The sequence below is a fragment of the Eumetopias jubatus genome, unplaced genomic scaffold, assembly GCF_037043125.1.
Source record: "Eumetopias jubatus isolate StellerSeaLion01/CBP00866 unplaced genomic scaffold, mEumJub1_p1.0 scaffold_6, whole genome shotgun sequence".
Classification (NCBI taxonomy): domain Eukaryota; kingdom Metazoa; phylum Chordata; class Mammalia; order Carnivora; family Otariidae; genus Eumetopias; species Eumetopias jubatus.
This window is the reverse complement of record NW_028274812.1, coordinates 48,963,919-48,971,390: the sequence shown is the minus strand read 5'-3', so window position 1 is coordinate 48,971,390 and position 7,472 is coordinate 48,963,919. Positions and strand designations below refer to the sequence as shown.

The 7,472-nt window shown below is 37.5% G+C and overlaps 1 pseudogene; it reads left to right on the top strand.

The window, feature by feature from the left end:
* Positions 1-4,635: 4,635 nt before the first annotated feature.
* On the top strand, positions 4,636-5,160 carry LOC114209940 (SAGA-associated factor 29 pseudogene; annotated as a pseudogene).
* The last annotated feature ends 2,312 nt before the right edge of the window (positions 5,161-7,472 follow it).

Below are 7,472 nucleotides of genomic sequence, written 5' to 3'. Positions count from 1 at the left end.
TATCATCTGTTTCTAGGGCCTGTGTTTGCCTCTGATTCCCAGCTGCCATTGGGTTGGCCAGCTCTGAATAGGCTCAGACCAACCACATGTGAACAGAACTTGACAGCTGCTTTGCTCCCTTCCTCACTGCTCTTCTCTCACCTTGCACCCCAGAGCTTTGCTGTCCGTGCTGAGGTTTAAGTTGCAGGGAGGATAGCTCTACTACAACTGGGAAGAGAAAGGAAGTTAACCTACCAGAGAACCAAGTTTTACCAATGAAAACAGGAGCAGACAGAGAGTTATTTCTTCCTTCTTCACTCTGGACAGGTTGTCCTGAAATGCAGGTGTTCATATGGACTCCGTCAAGATGGTTCTCAAGAATAACCAGTTAGTTGTACTTGATACCAAGCAGTATCCATGTCAAGAAGTCACCTTCTTGAACTTAATTTCTTTCCTCCCTCCATGACTTGCTCTCTTCTCCTTTTACTTCTGCTTCTTTGTGATCACTCTCTAATTAATTATTAGCATATAAATTTTTGTTTCAGTTTCCATTTTCTAGAATAAATTATTATACGTGGAAAAATGTGGCAATGAGTGCAAGAGGGTTGTGAATGATGTGATATGAGGGTATAGGAAAAGAGGAGTTTTTATTCCCTCTACATGTGGCTTCTAAGCATGTCAAGAAAGTGACAAGAAGGAGGTAGAAGGTAGAGGTTTTGAGTTTTATTTTGAAAAATGAATATAATTCTAACAGATGAAGATAGATATCGCTGGTGTTCCAAGTCAAGTAATGGTAAACAAAAGTGTGTCCAAGAGCAGTAATCTAGGAAAGATTCTTTAGGAGAAAGCTGGAGGTAAGGCTAACAAATCAGGTAATTGAAAATCTTGAATACTATAGACACTCAATACTGGAGATTGTATACTTTTGGGGGGTTGTCACATTTGATGCCGTATCAACAGGAAGCCAGAACCCCAAGGAAGGAAAAGCATTCTGGACCTATCCTTAGATATTCTGATTCAGTAGGTCTGGTGACACCTCGAGTCTTCATTTCTACTGGTCCCCAGATACTGCTGATACATCTATTCAGGGGCCACACTTTGAGTAGCACTGGTTTAGAAAAGATTTGTCCTTTCCTGTTCCTAAACAGAGGCAGCTCAGACCTGTGTATTTCTAAATATGGAATATGGCCTTTTTAGCCATCCTTTAAGGGCTTTCTGGGTACATTTGCATTTTAGGTGGGTTAAGACATTTATTATAAGCAATTTATAAACATGCTGGATTTGTGCACAACTCTGTGGTTGATGCCGATAGAAAAGCGTTGCCAGCTAAGTCTGAAATTAAACTTTTCTAAGTAACTCAACACCAATACACTTTCTGCAGAGAAGATCAGTTTCCTGCTGGAACAGGGCACAGAAAAGGAGGTTTTGATGGATGAGAAATACCCAGATTCTCATGAGAAAGATCATACTATGAGTAAGTAACGAGGGCCTCAAATAAAGAATGTTAAGAGAGGTAAGTCTCCAGAGATAGTCTTATCTCCCTGTTGTAAATTTCCTTCTCTGCCACTAGATATTATTTAGCTAAGAGAGTGATCAGTTTTGAGTAGATTTCAAATATAAGGGCATAGGGTATGTAATCTAAAATTTATACACTGATCTCACAGATTTCTGAGTCTCATGCTGAGTGCCACACCTCCAGAGGAAACAGGATGGGATAAAGCAAGCCATGTAGTATGAGATACCATTGAGATTACTAGGGATGCTTGCCTTGAAAAAGAGATGTCTTGTGCTAATGGTTGTTGGATGTGACAAATTTCATTTTCCAAAAAGCTGCCATATAAAATACTGGGAGAAAGATAAACAAAAGAAGGGTAATGAATGAAAGCTAGAATGAAACAATCTATATTCAACATTATAAAATCTGTCCATATAGAATGTGCAGCTTGGAGAATTTTCCTCCATTAGTGGAGCTATTCAAAGTTAAGTTAGGTTAGCAGACTATTAGTTAGAAAAGATTTTATAAAGGCTTGGAAAAATCCCTTGTCATTAGTTCCAAAATGACAGAGAAAAAAATAATATATATATATATATTTTTCTAACTGAATAAATAATATATACGTATGTGTATATATATATATATATATATATTCTTTTTTTCTAACTGAATATTTGCATGAATTTTATAAGACCTGCACTTGTAGATGAGTATTTCATTTTGTTCATGGGACTAGAGACCCCACAGATCATTGTAAAAGCTAAAACGTAAACAAAAAAGGCATCCTCCCAACAGGGTACTGGATCTACATTAAACACAGCAGGCGCCTGTGAACACTTAAAGCCCTCAGTGGGAAGTGATCATCTCATGGCTCTTTAGGTTTGATTGAAATTATTGGGTCCTTTGCATGCTGTGTCCTGGAGTATAAAGAGAAATTATTTGATGGCCTAATAAGTGAGAGTTGAAAAAGAATTAAGTTAAGAATAGCTTTATTTTCTTGTAGTGTTCATTAAATTATATTCATAAAGTGTACTGTCAAGTTTTCTTAGAATGTGAACTATTTAGAAATGCTATAGTTGGTGACCTCAGTAGAGTAAAATCATTTTATCTTGCTGCTATCGAGAATTTTTCACATTGTATTCTCAGTAGCATAAATTTTAGTAAAGATTACTTTACTAAGGAATTATGGCAACTAATATAGAAAGGGAGAGACTCATTGCCCAATCTTATTCACATCTTTATTTTTCAGAGGCAGAGAGAGAAAGGGAGGGGAGGGAAAAGGAAAGGAGGGAGAAAACAAGAAATTTCAACACTTAGCATAAAGGGGGAGCACATAAAATAACAATCATGAAAGATCAACGGAGTTCTCTTTAAAATATCTCTTACTGGGGCGCCTGGGTGGCAAGTTTGGTTAAGCACCTGCCTTCAGCTCAGGTCATGATCCCAGGGTACTGGGATTGAGCCTGAGTCTTGGAGTCTTCAGGATCCCTGCTCAGCGGGAGCCTGCTCCTTCCTCTCCCTCTGCCTCTCTCTCTCTCTCTCAAATAAATAAATAAATAAATAATCTTACACTTTTTTTTTTTAAATGTCTTTTACTGACTTTTTAGTGTGAATTTTGGGAGTCTACATGTAGAAGCAGAGACATAATATGTAGTAAAATACGGGGCTCATTTCTTTTCAGTTATAAAAGGAATAGATATCTTATTCCCCCATTTAAGTATTACTTATTTATCACACCACAGATTCAGATTTCAGAGAATACCAAGCAAAATAAATACAAAAAAATCTATGTCTAGCCATATCTTCAGAAAGTCAAAGAAAAGAGAAAACCTTGAAAGAAGATAGAGAAAAAAGCAAACCTTACCTATAAAGGAACTTGTCTTCAGAAATCATGCAAGCAAGAGTAGAGAGAAATATTTAAAATGTTGAAAGAAAAATCTACCAGCCCAGAATCTTGCATACAGCGAAATGACTTTTCAAAAGTAAAAAAGCAATAAAGACTTTCTTAGTCAAATAAAAATTGAGGGAATTTGTTGCTAAGAGACCTGCCTTGTAAAAAATGTTAAAAGAAGTTCTTCAGAAGCTCCAAATCATGTGCCTGAGGTCGTGTTCTAGTAAAGATAAGCATTTGGAATGAAAGCTACAAGTGTGGTTACTACATGAATAGTTTGCTTCATAAGAAGCTTTGGAGTTGAAATCAGCTTTTAGAGATGGCCCTACTTGGCTAGGTCTTTACTGTCCTGCATCAGTTATTGGATGAGAGCTGCCCCAGAAAGGGGTTTGACCTGGTGTGAGGGGGCTCTATGCAGCTGAGGCAATCCTAGGAGAGGCTAATATCACAAGGCTGCCTTCAGACAAGAGGCAGCTCATACCCAGTGGCAGAGAGTCAGGAAAATTACAACAGGGAGATGAGATTATCGCTGATACTTTAACTCTCTTAATCTTTATTTGAGGCCCTCATTACTTACTCATAGCATGATCTTTCTCATGAGAATCTGGATATTTCTCATCCATCAAAACTAAGGATAGGGTCCAAAATGCTCTACCTTCCTCTTGTTAGGATGCAGTTTTGTTATGCTACTGTGTTAAAAAAAAAAAAATACATGGGAATGGAAATCAAGGATTAGAAATGAGATTGGCCCACTTTGGGAACTTGTACATAGAGAGATATGGGCTCTACTAGTTTAGAAACTCTAGTTCCCAAAGGGTGAACAGAACTGTCAGTGATAAGGGTCTGGTTTATGTAACTAGATAAGCCACTAAGTCCAGCAGACATCCTAGCTGAAGAGCAGGACTCTAGAATGGATAGTGAAGAAGTAATATAATGACAATCAGTACTGGCCCTGAGATGCTGTATTGGTGAGAACTAATTTTTCTTGCTATCCTTCTTTTATGTTTAGCTTCAGGAAGAGACATCCACCAGAATCTGCTAGAACTGCTCCAGAACATACGTGAAGAAGTGGGTCAGAGTGGCATAACGGGTGGACTGTGGTGGGTGCTGTAATGTGCTGTCCAGATTCTTTTTCAATGACCATTTCTTTGTCCCAGCCTTTGGGACTGCTGTTGGCAAATAGCCTTCATATGTCAATTCAAGAATTGACTCTGCTGAAGACAGCTTCCTTAACCAAGATTCTACTCCTTCTTAAGCGTATCCACATCGAATGACTGATCAATGTAAGAGTACAAAATCCTGGCAGCAGTCAGCCATGACCCTGCCCCTGTGAATCAGGAAACCTGGTGACAAGCCCCCACCCCTCTGTGGGGCCATTCCAGCCTCTGGGGACAAGGTGGCCACCTGGGTAAAGGCTGTGGATGGGGATGAGCAGTGAATCCTGGCCAAGGTGGTCAGTTATAGCCATGCCACCAACAAGTATGAGGTAGATGACATTGATGAAGAAGGCAAAGAGAGACACACCCTGAGCTGGTGGCACATCATCGCACTGTCCCAGTGGAAAGCCAACCTGGAGACAGATCCTGAAGCCTTATTTCAGAAGGAGCAACTCGTGCTGGCCCTGTATCCCCAGACCATCTGCTTCTACCATGCCCTGATCCACATGCCCCCACAATGGCCCCAGGATGACTATTCAGTCCTGTTTGAAGACACCTTCTATGCAGATGGTTACTCCTCTCCCCTCATTGTGGCCCAGAAGTACGTGGTGGCTTGTAGGGAGCCCAAGAAAAAGTGAAGAGGACTGGCAGACTCACAATCTCCTGCCACCCTCACTGGGGAATGCAGCAAAAGATTTCATGGCAAATATATATTGTTCCCCTTTAAAAAAAAACAAAAACAAAAATACCAAAAAAAAACAAAACAAAACTAGATCTATTCAAATCCAAAGCTCCCCAAAGGATCTTCCAAGACTGTAGCTGAGACATCTCCCTCTTTCTAATCCATATATCTTCCCTTTCCTTCCCACAGCTGTTAATCTCAAGGGAAGTCTTTAATCAACATTCTACATACTAAATTCTGCTTCTGAGTCAGTTTATTCTAAAAGTTATGTCTCTTAAAAACATTGTGATTAATATTGTTATATACTTATGTAGTCAATTTTTATTTATGTCTACCCATGTGTTTACCTTTTTACTTGCTTTTTATTTTTTCCTGTATTTTCATATTTCTTTCTGACATTAATTTTTTCCTTTTCTTTTTTTAAGAATACCTTTAAGTATATCTTTTAATGAAAATATATTTGGATAGATTTTTTTCAGAATTTTGTTTGTTTTTGAAATGCCATTGCTATAGCTTCATTTTAGGATATTCTCACAGGATATAGAGTTCTTGAGTAGTGATTTTTTTCTTTCTTGCTGCTATAACTTTCTGAATACAACCCCATGGTCTTTTGACTTACAACTTTCCATTGAGAAGCCAGCTGTCAGACTAATTGACCTTTTGAATATAACCTGTCCGCTGTCTAAGATTTTAATGAATCTTAGTATGAAAACATTAGATCTTGAATCAAGAGCTTAATTTCTTTGATTAACTTTGGAAATCCTCTGCCATTATCTCATTGAATATAGCTTTTCCCTAGTTCTATCTTTGTCCTCTCCTTCTGGGATTCTCAATACACATATGTCAGTCTTTCTATTCCTTTTATCTTCTGTCCTTTCTTCACTTGTCTCTTCCAGGCTTCATTTTGGGTATTCACTTTTAAGTCTTCCCATTCACTAATTCTTTCCTGCATGTTTCTAATCAGCTAGGAAACCCATCCATTTAATTCCTAATTATTGTTATTTTTTTTAAATTCTCAAATCCTGTTAGTTTTTTTACATATATTTCCAGTTTCCTTTTAGAATTTCTTGTTCTGTCTTTTTACTTTTTTGACCATACCATGAATGTTTATTTTAATATTGGTATCTGACAACCTCATTACGTACATACTCAATTGGTCTGTTTCTATTATGTTTTTCTCCATAAGTTTTCAATCATATTGTCTTATTTCCTTTTGTGTCGGGTAAGTTCTGAACAATTACCAGAAGTTGTATATAAAAATTGTAGATTTTATTTGACACCTATCATAATGTCTATTTCCAGAAAGAGAAATGTTTTGTGCAGACAGGTAGAGGCATTAGCAGTCTTTAATTCAGTTTCAGGGATTGAGTTTATTACCTAGATCTCATTCCTTTTGGTGCCTGTTTACTTTTGTTTATCCTTAATTCCAGAGTTTATTCCTTTAGGATGTCAACCCCAATCTTGGGGAAGTTATTAGGGTCTTCACTTCTTGGTGATTTTGGAATCTTATTTCTGTTGCCCTAACACCAGAAGATTGTTAAAGTTCTGATCTAATCCAGAGTGGGCAGAGTCCCTAGAGTAAAAAGTATTCCCCAGTGCTGGTCTTGACCCTCTGGGATTTCTTCTCATTATAGATCTTGACCTATGAGTCTTCATTGCCTTGTCAGCAGCTTGGTTATCTCAAGCAGATTTTTAAAAATATTTTATCCAGTTTTTCTAGTTGTTCTCAGTAACAGATTTGGTCTGATTTACCTAGGCCGCCATTACCAGATGCAAAAGTCCAGTGATAAGCATTTCTTAAGTAGCCTCTCAAAACATTTTCAAGATACACTGTACCTGAAAATTCTATAATGTTCATTCATGTTTGCATTGATTTTCATTTATTTTATCCATTAATCTCTATTTTCTCCTATCTAAGTTGCCTAGCCACAACTAATGACACAGTTAGGAGAATATAGATCATTTCCTGACACATTAGCTGCTCCAATTTAATTAGAAGGCAGACATTCCTAACCCAATCCTCCCCTCCTCCCTTTTACAAAAAAAGAGTGAAAACTTAGAAGGACATAAAAGACATTTCTGATTCGATGGAAATCTTAAAGGAAAAATAACCAATCAAATGATCAATACCCACCCTTAATATTCTAATCTTGAAAGTTCTAAGATCTCAAACGTAGGCAAAAATGAGACATTGATTTATTTAGAAGCTATTCCTATATTATATGCATTCTATTTACATAGCCCAGTATCTTAAGTTGAAGTTCCCAA